The 15,251-nt window shown below is 44.3% G+C and overlaps 1 long non-coding RNA gene across 1 annotated transcript; it reads right to left on the reverse strand.

The window, feature by feature from the left end:
- Positions 1–241: 241 nt before the first annotated feature.
- Positions 242–14,494, reverse strand: LOC122201970. The gene is made up of 3 exons (XR_006194400.1): positions 14,409–14,494; positions 8,927–9,018; positions 242–377 (listed from the first exon to the last, which is right to left on the reverse strand). It is a non-coding gene; the product is annotated as an uncharacterized LOC122201970 (long non-coding RNA).
- Positions 14,495–15,251: the final 757 nt, after the last annotated feature.

Below are 15,251 nucleotides of genomic sequence, written 5' to 3' on the forward strand. Positions count from 1 at the left end.
GTCGAGATGATAAGAAGGAGCCAGCCACGCAGAGAGCCAGGCAAAGAGAACAGTGGTGGGCAGCCTGAGGTGGAATAGACCTAGGTGTTTGAAGAACAGAGATAAGGGATTGAGCACTAGTCCTAAATTGATGGGATGTATGGCAGGGATGGCTAACTAAGCCCTTTCTTCTTCTAGGAACCCAAGGCTTGTATATTTCCTAGCCACCCTTGATGCTGGGTATGACTCTGATTAAGTTTCAACCTGTGGCATGTGCGTTTGGTGATAGGTCCTGCTTCCAGTCTTGGCCTGTAAGAAGCGCCCCCAATGCCTATTTCCCATGTCCCATTTTCTTCTGCTGGTCTTCTGGAGATGAGCAAGATATTAGGAGTCGTGTTCTGAAGATTAAAAAAAATATTGTTAGTTTATTTTTTGGAAGGAAAGATCAAGGTTCTTGTTTTGGTTACATTAGGTTTGAGATGCTAGTTAGAACCCATAGGAGTTTGCCCACTCTGAAGTGGGTGCATATCAGATCACCCACACTTCTGACACCAGCTGTAAGCTTGGGGACTTTTTTTTAAAATTTTTAAAAATGTTTTTATTTATTTTTTTGAAGGAGAGAGAGAGACACAGAGAGAGAGAGAGAGAGAGAGAGAGAGAGACAGAGCATGAGCAGGGGAGGAGCAGAGAGAGAGGGAGACACAGAATCCGAAGCAGGCTCCAGGCTCTGAGCTGTCAGCACAGAGCCTGACACGGGGCTCGAACTCACAAACTGTGAGATCATGACCCGAGCCAAAGTCGGACGCTCTACCGACTGAGCCACCCAGGTGCTCAAGCTTGGGGACTTTTAAAACCACCTTCATATTTGATAATTCACTAGAAGGACTCTTGGAGTTCACGGAAAGCTGTTTTACTCATGTTTATGGGCTATTACAAGGCAAGGATACAGATTAGAATCAGTCAATGGAAGAAGCTCATAGCAGAGTCCAGAAGTACCAAATATGGAACTTCTGTTGTCCTTTCCCTGTGAAGTCAGGATAGTATTTCTCTCCCAATATCAATGTGTGACAATATGCATGGAGTATTGCCATCCAGGGGGCTCACCTGGGCCTTGGCATTCAGAGGGCTCATCACATAGGCATGAATGAGTACTCATGGGGCTGATCTTAATTTCCAGTCTCTTTGGTTATGCTGATACTATGTAACCTAAATCACGTTGTTAGACTATTTGGTGCCATCCAAAGCTCTCAGGAAAATAAAGACACTCCTATCAGTCAGGATATTCCAAGGACTTACAGATAAGCTCCCAGAAGTGAATGGCAAAGACTAGATATTTTTTGGGGGGGCAAGGTTAACTTTTTTACTACACAATATCCGAATGGAAATGTCTAGTAAATAATTGGATATGTAAGTGTAGAGCTCAATGGAAAGGTATGAGCTAGAGTTAACACAGTTGGGGCAGTCCTAGACATAAGGATGTTATTAGAAGCCAGGGGTAGAAAGAGGAGGTTTGAGGGCCTAGGACAAAGCCCAGGCACCCTACCATTTGGAGGCATCCAAACAACCTGAATTAACAAAGGACACTGAGTGGTATCAGCCAGTGAGGTAGGAGGAAACTAGACACTTACAGGGAGCCATATATATATGTAGTTGAACAGTTAAAGGTGTCAGAATCATAAATATATAAGAGTTTGAAGGAAGAATAATACTAGTATTTAATGGAATACTTAATATGCATTAGGACTTATGCTGGCATTGTGCATAAAACTCTATTAGCTATATCTTCTCCTGTAAATTCTCCATTTTATCAAAATTCCCAACATGTATTAAGTGCTGAATATGAGTTAAGACCAGTGTTCACATTGTGCACCGGACTCTATCAGGTGTCTTCTCTATTAAATTCTCTGTATTACAGAAGAGGCGTTAAGTCTTAGGAAGGTCAAATAGCCGGATCGGGCCCCAACTAGATTCACTCCACATCCATCTGACTTCAGAGCCCTTGCGATTAAGTAGTGGGCAACAGAGTTTCTGTTTGGTCTTTGGGGACTGAGGAAGGAATGGGGAGTCCTTAGTGGAGACAAGAGGTGCTTTCGTAGGGGTGTCGGGGTGACTCAGTTAAGTGGCTCTCAATTTTGGCTCAGGTCATGATCTCACGGTTGGTGGGTTCAAGCCTCGCATGGGGCTCTGTGCTGACAGCTTGGAGCCTGGAGCCTGCTTTAGATTCTGTGTCTCCCTCTCTATCTGTCCCTCCCCTTTCGTGCTCTGCCCCCCCCCCCCCCCCCCAAATAAATAAACATTAGGAGGTGCTTTTGTAGGGCCACCATTTGGAAGCAGATGTAGAACTGCTCTATGTAGCAGCAGAGGGCAGACCTTGAGCCTACACTGGTCTACTGACAAGGTTTCATTTGACACAAAGAAAACTTCCCAGTGGCTAGTGTTCTCTGAGACAGGCGCAGGTGGTGTAGAAGGTGTTCAGACTGGTGAGTCATGGTCAGGGTGGATGGATGTCCTTCTTCCAGTTCACTTTGCTTCTTCTCGTATGTGGGAAGCTGCTACTGGGGTCCAAGCTTTGCTTCCCCTCTATGCTTTCTGGGCCATTAAGTGTAATCCAAATACCACAAGCCTCCAATCCCCTCAAGTTTTTCTTCCCGTATCTTCAGTTTCCTTAAATGGAAATCAGCCAGTCAGTAAGCTGCAATTGGGTGGGTGCCACATGGTTGTTGCCATGGAGGGCTATACTGGGCACTAATTTTGTGTCAGGTGCTGTATTAGGTGCATCTCAATAATCCAATAACATAGGTACTATCATTCCCTCATAAAGGTGAGGAAACTTCAGAAAGGTGTAGTTGCAGAGCCTGCATTCTAACTCCAGCTGGCCTGGCCCCAAAGCTTGTCCACGTGGCTGTGTATCATTGGCCAGACCCTGGGTGACGTTCCTTGTGGCCGTCCAGGCTACAGTGCAAGCTGTCTTGTCAACCTCATTGGTTAATTATGGGATTGTTGTGTTTTTTCCCTTGAGCCATTAGAGATAAATAACTAGCTATTGATGTTTTGGGGAAGGTCCAACAGCAGAAATGTCAGCTTTTTCAGAAGAATAACAGCTAAGGAATATTAGCTGAGGAATAATGTGTATTTTGCTTGAACATCAGCTCTGGGAAGTGGGGAATAGACACCCCACCCACATCTGTAGCCACCAGTATTCATGCTGACCTTGACACTTAGCCAGATCTTAGGCTGGGAGGTGAATGTGCAGTGTGGGTGTGTGAGTGCTCATTTCTAAATAACTGAGTCTTCCCCTCATGCTTTTTCTTCTTTCTTTCTTTCTTTCTTTCTTTCTTTCTTTCTTTCTTTCTTTCTTTCTTTCCTTTCTTTCTTTTCTTTCCTTCCTTCCTTCCTTCCTTCCTTCCTTCCTTCCTTCCTTCTTTCTCCTTAGTGACTGAACCACTGTTCCATTAGCAAAGTGTAAACAATATTCCATAATCTAATGTGATTCTCCTAATGGGCCTGGAGGCACACAAGACTATGCTATTGTTCCTGTTTTACAGGTGAGGAAACTAAGATCCAGCGAGTCTGAGCAAAATGCCCAAAGTGACATAGTGGGTTAATGGCCAACACCCGCGTGCTTTCTACTCTACCACACTGCTAGCCAGCCTCGCTCACAGGCCCAGAGAGAGGAGTCCAACCTCTTTCCAGAGTGGAGAGGTGAGTGGAGAGGAGGGAAAATGGAGATAGCAGCTATTGTGTTTCTTTACGAGAACCATTCTACAAAATTTGATTCTTCCCAGATCTAAACCAAGCATGGCGGCTGGGCTAGTACCTAATTCTTAGGCTTGACCATGCATGGAGGGAAATGGGATATTGAATGCTTATAAGGTGTTATTGTCGTGTTAATGCAGGAACTTGGAGTGATTACACTGTGAAATTTACCTGGCAGCTCAGCAGTGAAATTGCAGCTAATTAATTTTGCCTGACTTGATGGAATCCTCCTCATTCTTAATCCTCTCTCTGCTCTTTGCCAAAAGATGAATGAGGGGGATGTAGGTGGAAATGTAACTTGCAAAGTAGCTTCTCTGTGTGGCCACCTGGCATTTCTCCTGCAGCCCACCCATTTTCAAGCACAGAATTCTCTTTTCATGGGGTCTGGGTAGAAAGAAAGCTGGAGGCTCTTAGGGGGTTTCATTCATTTCCAGCAGAGCTACAGAGGAATTGAAGATGAGGAGTCTGAAGTAGGAAGAAGGAGATTTAACAGTCCAGTTTTGTAGAGTTCATGGAGAAATTCAGAAAATTTTTTAGAGCTGGAAGTATAGAACTCATCTATTCTGTTCTAGCACTCTCTCATAAAATTGTGGCAATCTGTGAGTGAGTTTGGACTGAGCCCTGGGAACTTGACCTGAAAGGGGCAAGCTTGGGCAAGGACCCATGGCGGTTGTCTAGTGTTTGGTATGGCCAGCCAAGGGTTGAGGATGATCTGAAAATGATCTGGGGCTGCGGCCATGGAGAGCAGCCTGTGAGCCAGGTAGGCTCTTTAGAGATGACTGAACCATGATTGATCATGTCTTAATGCTTTGGATGGTGGAAGGACCCCCTACTGGGCCATTGTTGGGGTTCTAGCCTGGGCTGCTGCAACTCCGTAGGTCTCAAGCTTAGGGTGCAGAGTAGCAGATGTCCCTATAGCTGTGACTACGTGTTCTCAAGGCATGCCAGGGCTCCTTTTGGGGAACGTTTTGCTGATCAAAATTAGGACGCTTCCCAAGCCTAAGCTATTTCTTTTTTCTTTCTTTCCCAGGCTCTGTCTTTAAAGTGTTCTACCCAGGGGCACCTGTGTGGCTCAGTCGGTTAAGCATCTGACTTTGGCTCAGGTCATGATCTCATGGCTTGTGAGTTCGAGCCCCACGTCAGGCTCTGTGCTGACAGCTCAGAGCCTGGAGCTTGCTTCAGACTCTGTTTCTGTCTGCCCCTCCCTGACTCACGCTGTGTCTCTGTCTCTCTCTCAAATATATATAAACATTAAAAAAAATTTTTTTAAAGTGTTCCACCCACTTTCTGTCCTGTAGCCTGGATAAGTGACAAGAAGCAGGCTTTCCATTTCTTTCCATCTCTCTCTTGCAGCCCTGATTACTGATCTCTGTCCCCTAGGAATGTCATCACACAAAGGGCTACATTTCCCAAGATAAGGGACTGGAATTTAGAAGTGTTGGGGGAGGGGGGCGCCTGGGTGGCTTAGTCGGTTAAGTGTCTGACTTCGGCTCAGGCCATGATCTCGTGGTTTGAGCCCTGCGTCGGGCTCTGTGCTGACATCTCAGAGCCTGGAGCCTGCTTCGGATTCTGTGTCTCCCTCTCTCTCTGCCCCTCCCCTGCTCATGCCCTGTCTCTGTCTCAAAAATAAATGAAACATTTAAAAAAATTTAAAAAAAGAAAAGAAGTGTTGGGAAATTATTGAAAGTTTTTTTCCCCCTCTACTAGTTTCTTTTTAATTTAATAACTGTTCATTTTACAATAGTTTTTAGATTTACAGAAAAATTGCCAAGAGAGAACAGAGAATTCCCATGTATCCCACACCCAGTTTCCCCTATTATTAATATCTTATAATAACTGGATACATTGATTACAATGTATGAACCAATATTGATATATTATTATTATTAAAAAAAATTTTTTTTGCTGTTTATATTTGAGAGAGAGAGATAGACAGACAGACAGAGCACAAGCAGGGGAGGGGCAGAGAGAGAGTGGGAGGCACAGAATCCGAAGCAGGCTCCAGGCTCTGAACTGTCAGCACAGAGCCCAATGTGGGGATTGAACTCATGAACTGTGAGATCATGACCTGAGCCAAAGTCAGACGCTCAGTCAACTAAGCTACCCAGGTGCCCCTATTGATATATTATTTTTAACTGAAGTCCATACTTTATTCAGCCTTTTTGAGTTTTTACCTAAGGGGCCTTTCAGTTTCAGGATTGCATCAGAGATACCATGTCATATTCAGGTGTCATGTGTCCTTAGCCTCCCCTTGGCTGTGAGTGTCTCAGAACCACCAAAGGGTGCTATCTGGTCACATCTGAGTTTCAGAAAATTCTGAGACTAGAGTGATGGAAGGTGGGTGTCTTCTCAGAGATGAGCCTTGGGGTATGAAGAATGGCAGGTGGACTTCTGGCATCTGGGCTCAGACCCTTAGTCGGTGGGGCAGGGATCTGGGGCTGTGGGCTATTGCTTCTCACTGGGTCAGACCCACGTTCTGCTCCTCCCAGAAGTATTGTCAAGAAATCTCTTACTTTATCTCAGGTTTTAAGATTTATTCATGTGTAGTTGTTTTATTTATTATTTTATTTATATTGTGCCTGTAGGTGTTTCCTATCATTCCACTTTTTAATTTTCCCCGTTTTGTTCTGATCAGTGTTGCCAAAGTTCTATGTTGTTAATTTCTTCAAAGAACTAGCTTTTGGTTTTGTACAATGTCTATTTTTTAGTTACCAATTTCATTTATTTTTGCCTTTTTGCAATTTCTTGAATTGGAGCTTTTCAATTTCTGTTTTTACTGTTTAGATGAATTTATGAGTATCTGGAAAGTTCTTCTATTCCCACAGATTTTGAAATGGAGTGTCTTAATTGTTACTGAGTCTTAGAGCATTTATTAATTTCAGTTATGATTTGTTAGACCAAAAGTTATTAGTCATATCTAATCCTATTTCCTGATACATAGAATTTTGAACTTAATGTTTTGTTAGTAGTCTCTATTGGAATCTGAGTAGAGAACATACATACCTTTGTCATAGTAGAATATACCTTTTAGAATTTATTGACACTTCCATGGTGTTATAGATGGTCATTTCTTGGTGCAGGTTAAATATGTAATTAGAAAGAATGCATACTCTGTACTTATTGGGTATGAAGTCCTCTATCTTCAATAATTGCATTATCCAGATAGTCTCTACTTTTGCTCAATTTTTATGGCTTTATTTATCAGTTTCTGAGAAGGGGATATTAAATTCTTAACTGTAATTGTTGATTTATAAATCTCTTCCCACAATCCTGGAGGTTATTGCTTTGTATATTTTGAATTATTATTACAATTATATTGTAAGATATATAAATATTCATCATTATATTTTTTTACCCTACTATTTCTTTTGATCAATATATATGTAACATTACTCTTTGGTCTTTGAATTCCATTTTGTCAGGTATTGAAACTGCTCTCCCAGCCTTTTTTTGGTTTCATATTTGCCTGGTATATCTCTCCTCATTTAAATACTTTTTAGCTTTTCTCTATTTCTTGGTTTGAAATGTATCTAAGACAACATGTTGGTAGATATTGTTTTCTTTAATCCAATGTGGAGAGTCTCATTTTAAATTGGTAAGTTTAACCCATTTGGGTTTACTATTATCAGATTAGAACTTATTTGCCATCTTAGGTCATATTTTCCATTTGTTTTGTTTGTTTTTCCTCTTTTCTGTGTTTCGTTGGGTAGATTGAGTTTTTCTCTGTTGATATAAAAGCCATACGTTCTATTTTGCTCTTACTGTGATTTCCTCCTCTTATCTAACTGATTGGCTATTATCTCTCGTAGTGTTAAGAGTTGTGAAAATGGCATCCTTGCCTTGTATCTAACGGTAGAGCAAATGCCTTCAGCAATCCCCCATTAAATGTGATGTGTGCTCCGAGTAACCACATTTTCTCTATTATCATAATTAATGATAAAACTCACTTTCCCCCTCCTCACTTGAACCCAAGGCATGAGGAAAGTAATCATCATTTACTTTCATACTTTCTGACTTGCTAGGTTTGCAAATAAAGGTTGGAGTCTTTCTGAATGAGCCCACATTAATATACAAATGGATGCATTTTCTTTTGTAGGAACAGTGGCATATTAATACAATAATTTTGAAACAATATTTATAATACATTTAGTATTAAGTGCCTGTGGCAGAGGCAGTTACTTGTTTACCCTAATTTCCATTTTCCGTTTCACATAAGCTTTGATTTTTTACCAGGGCACATGGCTGCATTGAATAAGACTACATTTCCCATCCTCCTCTGCATTCAGATGAAGGCGCGTAATTAGGTTCCAGGCAATAAGGGTAAATGGCATTGTTGTATAATAGCTTCCGGAGTGCTTTGCCCCTTCTTCCTCTCCTTCTGTCCTTGCTTCTTGGAATATGGATGTGATGGCTGGAGCTTCATGATGGGACATGAGCAGGAGGGCTGTCCCCTGGGAATGGTAGTGACTGATGATGCTGCAGACACTAACCTGGCCCTGGCCTGCCCGCCTTCAGACTTTGAAATAAGACAAACATAAACCCGCTTTAAGCCACTGTCATTTTATGTCACTGTTAACTGAAGCTGACCTTAATCCTAACCACTATAGTTATGATTTTTGGGTGTTCCTTTCTTATCGCCCATCATTTTATATTAAGACTTTTATGTTCTTTATTTTGATTTGACATTTAGTCTGGGAAGTTGGTCTTTGAACTAGTCAGATTTGAGTTTAAATTCTTATTTTCTCGTTTATTAGCATAAAACTAGGACTATTTTCTGTATTTAACCTAATTCTTTATTTGCAAATCACTAATAACATGTATCTTACATGACTGTTGAGGGATCCAATGTTTATAAAATGTTTAACGAAATGCTAGCCCTATAATAGCCTCTTGATGCATTTTTGGGGGTCATTGTCCTCTTTACTCTCCATGTTGGGGAATCATATCCTGTGCCACAGAATAATATTCCCAAATCTTTCCCATAAAACTCATTGTATGTTGGAACCCAGTGACTTGTCCTATGGTCGCTGCCCCACTCAGTAGCTTGATCTTCTTTCCCTGTTAATCTCGGGGCACCTTGTGCCATTTGCCAGTACCTAGGATGAGAGTGAGTAATTTTACCTTACCTTGAAATGTGTCGTCATCTTTTACTTTTAAATATCATTTTCAAGGATGATAGAGAAGTACGTACTCAGACTCTTTTCACAAAGTGATGAACTTCAGGTTTTCTGCAATGAGTTGGTTGGTTGAATTGAGTTCTGTTCATTCAGGGGGACAGGACCTCTGGATGTGTGACAAAGAAAGCAAGACGTCTGTTTTTGAGTAGTCCAGGGAGACAGACAGGAGGTAAACACGTTTGCTCAAGTATATAGAGCATATAGAGGAAGGACTAGTTAGTGCTAAGGGGAGATTAGATGTGTTAGGTAAGTGTTGGTTCATCAGACCATACCTGAAGAGGACTTTGAAGAACAATAGGGATTTCCCTGGCAGGTGATTGGCAACGTTTTGGGAGCCCTGGGCAGGGTGAATATAGATGAAGAGACCAGACCGCACTGAGGGATATGGGTAGGAACTAGCACGGTCTGTCTCTGCACCTGGGAATGGCTGTATATTGCCAGGTGCAAGAAGGAAAATGCTTAGAGTCTGCACAGTCCTGGGGCTGGAGGGACAGAAAGCTGCAGGAGGGCGCTAACAAATACAATGCTTTTAGAGGTTAGAGTTTGCATTTTCTCAAGACCCCTGAGGCAGCAGAGTTGAGGGAGGATTGGATTATTCAGGGGAAAACCACAACAGGCAGCCCAGTGAGGAAGCCACTGCAATCATCCACGAGGGAGAGGAGAAGGGCTGGAATCAGGTAATATCATCTAGGGATAGAAAGAAGAGGGCATGTTTGAGACATATCAAAGGGACAAAATTGACAGCACTTGACTGCTGATTGGTTGTAAGAGTTCAGGGCTGTCCCCCACTCTCTGGACTGAGTGACTGAACGAATGATGAGTCCATTAACCAGAACAGAGCATCTGTAAGGAGAAGGCAGTGGAGGAAGACAAGGAAGCCCAATGTGGGGCACGATGAGATGATGCTGCCTTTTCAGAAACCTCTCCGTGCCACTCAACTCTGGTCCTGATTCTTATAGGGTGCTTCTTGAAGCCAGCTGTCTTTTACCCGCCTCTATTGTGGGCACATAACAGTAGCTCGGTTTCAAACATGCAGTGTTTTAGGAAAAGTACTTGGTACACCCGGGAGAAAGCTGGAGTCAGGGCAGTGTTGGAGAAACGGCGTAGGAGCTCAAGAAGGCAGACGCAGCGCATTGTGAGTCTGTGCTCAAATCCTAGGGGAACGCCTTACAGGAAAAATAAATGAACTCGCAGGAGACAAAACACGAAGAATCTCTGAATTATGGAAAGCATGTTAGAAGGGATGGAGGAGGAAGCATGGGCAAACCCATGCACGAGAGTGAGGGGGTTTGGAGGCGAAGGGGGTTCGGAGCTGATGGCCAAGAAAGAATTCTTGAAGATGTCTTTGGTGCAAAAAAGTGATTTTAGTAAAGCATGGCCCTGTGGGCAGAAAGAGCTGCACTGGGGTTGTGAAGAGTGACTGCTTATATACTGTGGAATTGGGGGAGAAAAGTCAAGAGGAAGTTTCTTGAAGGGATTTCCATATGCTAAAGAAGACTCATAGATTACTGGAGGCCTGGCAATTGTCAAGCTAAAGTGGTTTTTCCTTCTAGCAAAGCATTATCTTTAAGACAGTAGGGAATTCCTAGAGATTAGGCTATTGATGAGATATTTGTAAACTGATGGAGACTCATCAGTTAGCCATCGGTTTTCTTTCCCTTTCCTTTATCATTGGGCAGCCAGGAGTGCCTGAGGAATATAACACATATCCTACCCTAGGTGGCAGGGGTGGGGGTGGGGGGTGGGGTACTAGTTTGTGCTTGGCCTTCAGCTTGCCTTATGGTCCCTCATCCAGAGGATTGTGAAATAGTGGAAGTACTCCGGCCTGTGCTCAGCACCTGGAGGAGGCCGGCCCTGGAAGCATGAGGATTTCTCTGGAATAGCAGTCAGGTGGGCTGGTGTCCTCAACACCCTTCGTTGCCCCACTCGGTGCACAGGACAATGACAGGGGTGGGAAGAATGAGAGGTGGAAAAGTGAGAAAGGCAAGGCAGTGTCTGTTGGAAATCACCCTGGAGGGGTTCCTGTGGTCCCCAAATGAGGTCCTGGTGCATTCTGCCCTGTGACCCAGATGCTTTGCCCCCACCGTGATCTCAAGTCCACCTCACCTACCACTTCCTTTTCTCTCTTTCTACTTCCCAGTGGAAAGTAAAACTGTAGGAGGGAAGACCTAAGAAAGTCTATACCACTGCCTGTCTGAAAAATGAGCTAAAATCTGAGTTTGTAGTGGGTATAATTTACATCATAATAAAGCTTCTACAAATATGATTTTACAACAACCCTTTCAATTTCCAGTCAAACTCCTAGAAGTTTGGTGATTTTAGATACTTAAAAATTGTTTTTAATGTTTACTTGTTTATTTTGAGAAAGAGAGAGAGAGGGTGCAAGGAGGGGAAGGAGGGGCAGAGAGAGAGGGAGAGAGAATCCCAAGGAGGCTCTGTGCTGTTGGTGCAGAGCCCGAGGTGGGGCCTGATCTCACAAATGGTGAGATCATGACCTGAGCCTAAACCAAGAGCTGGTCCCTCAACCAACTGAGCCACCCAGGTGCCCCTTTTAGGTGCTTTTATGATGTGGAAGGGCATTGAGTCCTACAGCGAGATCTCTGGGCTAATGCACTTGTTAACTTTTAAGATTGGTGGTTGCTGGGAATTTGTATGATATCACACAGGGACAGCACAGACCAGCTACACAGCGTGCTCTACTCAGCTGGTTAGCAGTCTGGGAATTACAGTATCCCTTTCTGCTCATGTCTTAATTGACTGGGGGGGGGGTAACTTATTTATGAGGATTGCAGTAGCATGAGGGCTGGTTTTCTAATGAGAAAGTCATAGGATATAGAGTTTTCTACATGGCAGGGCAATGTGGTGAGGGGCAAAGTCATGGGTTTCAGATCCAGGTGACCTAAATAGGAATCCTGCTCCCATCACCTATTTGCTGGATGATCTTGGCAAGTTACTTGACCACCCTGTATCTCAGTCACCCCATTTATAAAATGGGGGTGATGACATCTGTCTCATGGGGCCACTGCAAGGATTAGATGAGATGAAGCATATAAGACACCTGGACCAGAGTAGGTCCTTGATCAAGGGGCCTTTTCCTCACCCCTAGAGAAGGTGGAATGAAAAAAACACAGCAACGAGGAGCAAAGAACCTGGATTCAAATACCACATCCAATTCTCCCAGTTCTGAGAAGCTCTTAACTTCTCTGAGTCTCACTTGCCTCATTTGTAAAAGAGGATTAATATAATTGTACTCTCTAATTACTTCTCCCTGATGCTATGAGGCCCTCAACCATAGTGCTGAAAGTCCTTTAAGAGCCATGAAGCCTTCTTAGTTAGTGTGTTTAGGAGAATGTGTATGAAGGGTCAAGGAGGAGAGCAGAGAGGATGTCTTTGTTTAGAATTTGTGTGGGAAAGACATTCATTTAATATTCAAGAGACATTTGTTAGTGTGGGCCTAAGGTATGTTTATTCTGGGAGTTAGCATGGTCTGGAGGACTGTATGGAGGTGGGATTTGACCCTAGAGTTAATTCACAGGAAGATATTGGGTCTCTCTTGACATTTTGATGGAGGAAGAGAGCATCATCGTGCATATGTATGGCTTCAGGCCAAGAGGGTCCTTTTGAGGGTTGATGTGGGATTCCAAGGAAGACAGGCCTTCACTCCAGGCACTTCTGACAGATGTCTTAAGTGAGTCTGAATGGGTTGTATCTTAATGGCCCTGGCACCAAGCAGATGCACAGTCACCTATACTGAATGAATAAACGTGTTGACTGTGTCTTTGTGGGACACAGAAAAGACAGGGCATGGATAGATTTAGAACTGGGGGTGGCAGTGACATTGACTTCCCATGTACTTGCCATTGAACTTCAGTGCCTAACGAGCAGCAACTGGGCCATGCGGGGCACTGGGCCTTGCCCCACTCTTTGAGTAGGTAAAGGAAAGAGATATTGTAACAGCTCTTGGAAGACAGAAGACAAGAGGTAAACTGCAGGTGTCCCATGGTAGCTAAGAGGTCTCATTCTCAAAGCTCATATAAGAAACCTCCTGGCCACTTAGAGAATTGGCTGGAAGAAAGTTTAGAGGATTCAGAGTTTCCGTGGAACAAGTGGAGTTGTAGTTAGAGAAATACATTTGGATGCCCAGACCAATGTGTTGTAGTCTATGTCCAAGGAATCTTGGGTAGAAACAAAAATGAATGAGCTGGAGTCTCAATTCCTAACAGACTTTATAGTCTAGTGGTGAAGTAGACACGTACCTCCCTGATTTAGGATGGAAGGAAGTAACTAGGGTTGGAGGAGAGGTCAAGGACAGGTGACACGAGTACTCAAAGGAGGAGGAGATGTGCTCTGCTCAGGACATCAGGGTAGGGGTGGGCTTTGATCTGGGCAGGGGTAGACCAGGGAGATGAGGCAGAGACTCTTTCAGACACCAGTGCTAAATCCCTAGAGGGACAACCCAATCGTCCCCCTGCTGTGTCATATGTGCATGCCATTCCTCTCAAATGGGGACGGGAAGGAGGCATCATGAGAGGCAGAAATGGCTGCAGGACCTACACGTCTCACCCCTCCACTCAGATCTTAGAGATACCTTCCCAGGTACCCCTTATCAGAGCTCTTTACAGCTTGATGCGGACAGTCTGATTTCCACAGAGCCACCTAATTAATCTTGCAGAAGCATGACTATTTATGTTATGACCCTGCTCCAAAACCTTCAATGACTCCCAATTGCCTCTGCAAAGTTTTTCAAACTTCCTTGATGACAAGAATTACTGGAGGGGTCCCTAAGTGACTCGGTAAGTTAAGCGTCAGACTCTTGATTTTGACTCAGGCCATGATCTTGCAGTACCTGAGATCGAGCCCTATGCTGGGCTCTGCGCTGACAGCATGGAACCTGCTTGGGATTCTCCCTCTCTCCCTGTCTCTCTGCCTCCCTGTCTCTCTCTCAAAATAAACAAACATGAAAAAAAAATAACTATTGGAATATCAGGACTCTCCCCTGGAAGTTCTTTTTTTTTTTTCTAAGTTTATTTATTTTGAGAGAGACAGAGACAGCATGAGTGGGGGAGGGGCAGAGAGAGAGGGAGAGACAGAGAATCCTAAGCTGTCAGTGCAGAGCCCGACGGGGTCTCGAACTCCTGAAACTGTGAGATCATGACCTGAGCCAAAAGTGAGAGTCAGATGTTTAACCAACTGAGGCACCCAGGCACCCGTACCCCAGAAATTCTAAACCAGGATGCCTAGGTTAGGCCCCAGCAATCCATTGCTTTGATAAGCACCCCAGATAATTCTTAAGCTCAAGAAAACTTGAGAAAAGTTCAGAATAAATTGTAAACTCATGAGCGTAAGACTCTGGAGAACGCAATAAAGTGGTCTGCAGACAGAGAGCTAGGAGATGGGTATGCTGGGTGGGGTGGAGAGAAGTCAGGTCTGGACTTAGCACAGCACCAGGTTAGAAGTCTGGCTCCTGGTCTGGTCCCAGCTCTGCCCCTGACTCACACTGTGGCCTTGGACTCTACTTTCCTCTCACTGGGCCTCAGTATTTTCTCTTCTATAGTACGGGAGGTCGGGATCATCATATCAGCTCCCAGTCAACCTCTGGTTTTGGCAAGATTCTATGGAATCTTGGAATCTATGGAATCTATGGAAAGTTCTAATGTTGCCAAGTACTTACTGGGGTTTGCTTTCCTATCCTGGGACCTGGGTGAACCTGGAAGAGGCAGGGCCTCCTGGACCAGCCCATGGTCACAGCCAGACAAGGTTGGCCTGGGGCACCGGCAGGCAGACAGTCAGTGGCCAGCACGCACACTAAGCCATGTGTGGGGCTGGAAGAACAATCAGTCCTGTGATTCCAAGGTAAGCTCCTGGAACCAGAGGTGAGGTGAAAGCTAGAGATCAGAAACATATTGTTGGGAAGGGTCCACGCCTCTAGCATCAGGCGGGTCTCTCACCTGTGCTGGGTGCCTGCAGAGCATAGTACTATGGCATGCATGAGGCCAATTGGTTTAAGGCTGCAGCTTCTGGCTGGAGGCTTTAAAAATCCTTTGGCAGATCAGGGCATAGACAAGCCAGGACTGCTAATGATGTCAGGAGATCTGCTAGATGATGTCAGGCAGGGGTGCTGGGGAAGGAGCTTCGGGAAGGCGGGGAGCTTTCTTGGCAGGCCGCTGTCCCCTGCCCCGACCCTTCCCCGCTCCTGCTTCCCACCTCCTGCCCAGGACCAATGATCTGTGGGGTGTGTGCTGTCATCCTGGAGGAGGTGCAGATGGAGGGGTAGTGAAGCAACAAAGCCGAAAACCTTGTGTCATTTTAACGAAGAAGAAATGAAACATCAGGCAATTA

This window comes from Panthera leo, chromosome D2 (genome assembly GCF_018350215.1).
Source record: "Panthera leo isolate Ple1 chromosome D2, P.leo_Ple1_pat1.1, whole genome shotgun sequence".
Taxonomy (NCBI): Eukaryota; Metazoa; Chordata; class Mammalia; order Carnivora; family Felidae; genus Panthera; species Panthera leo.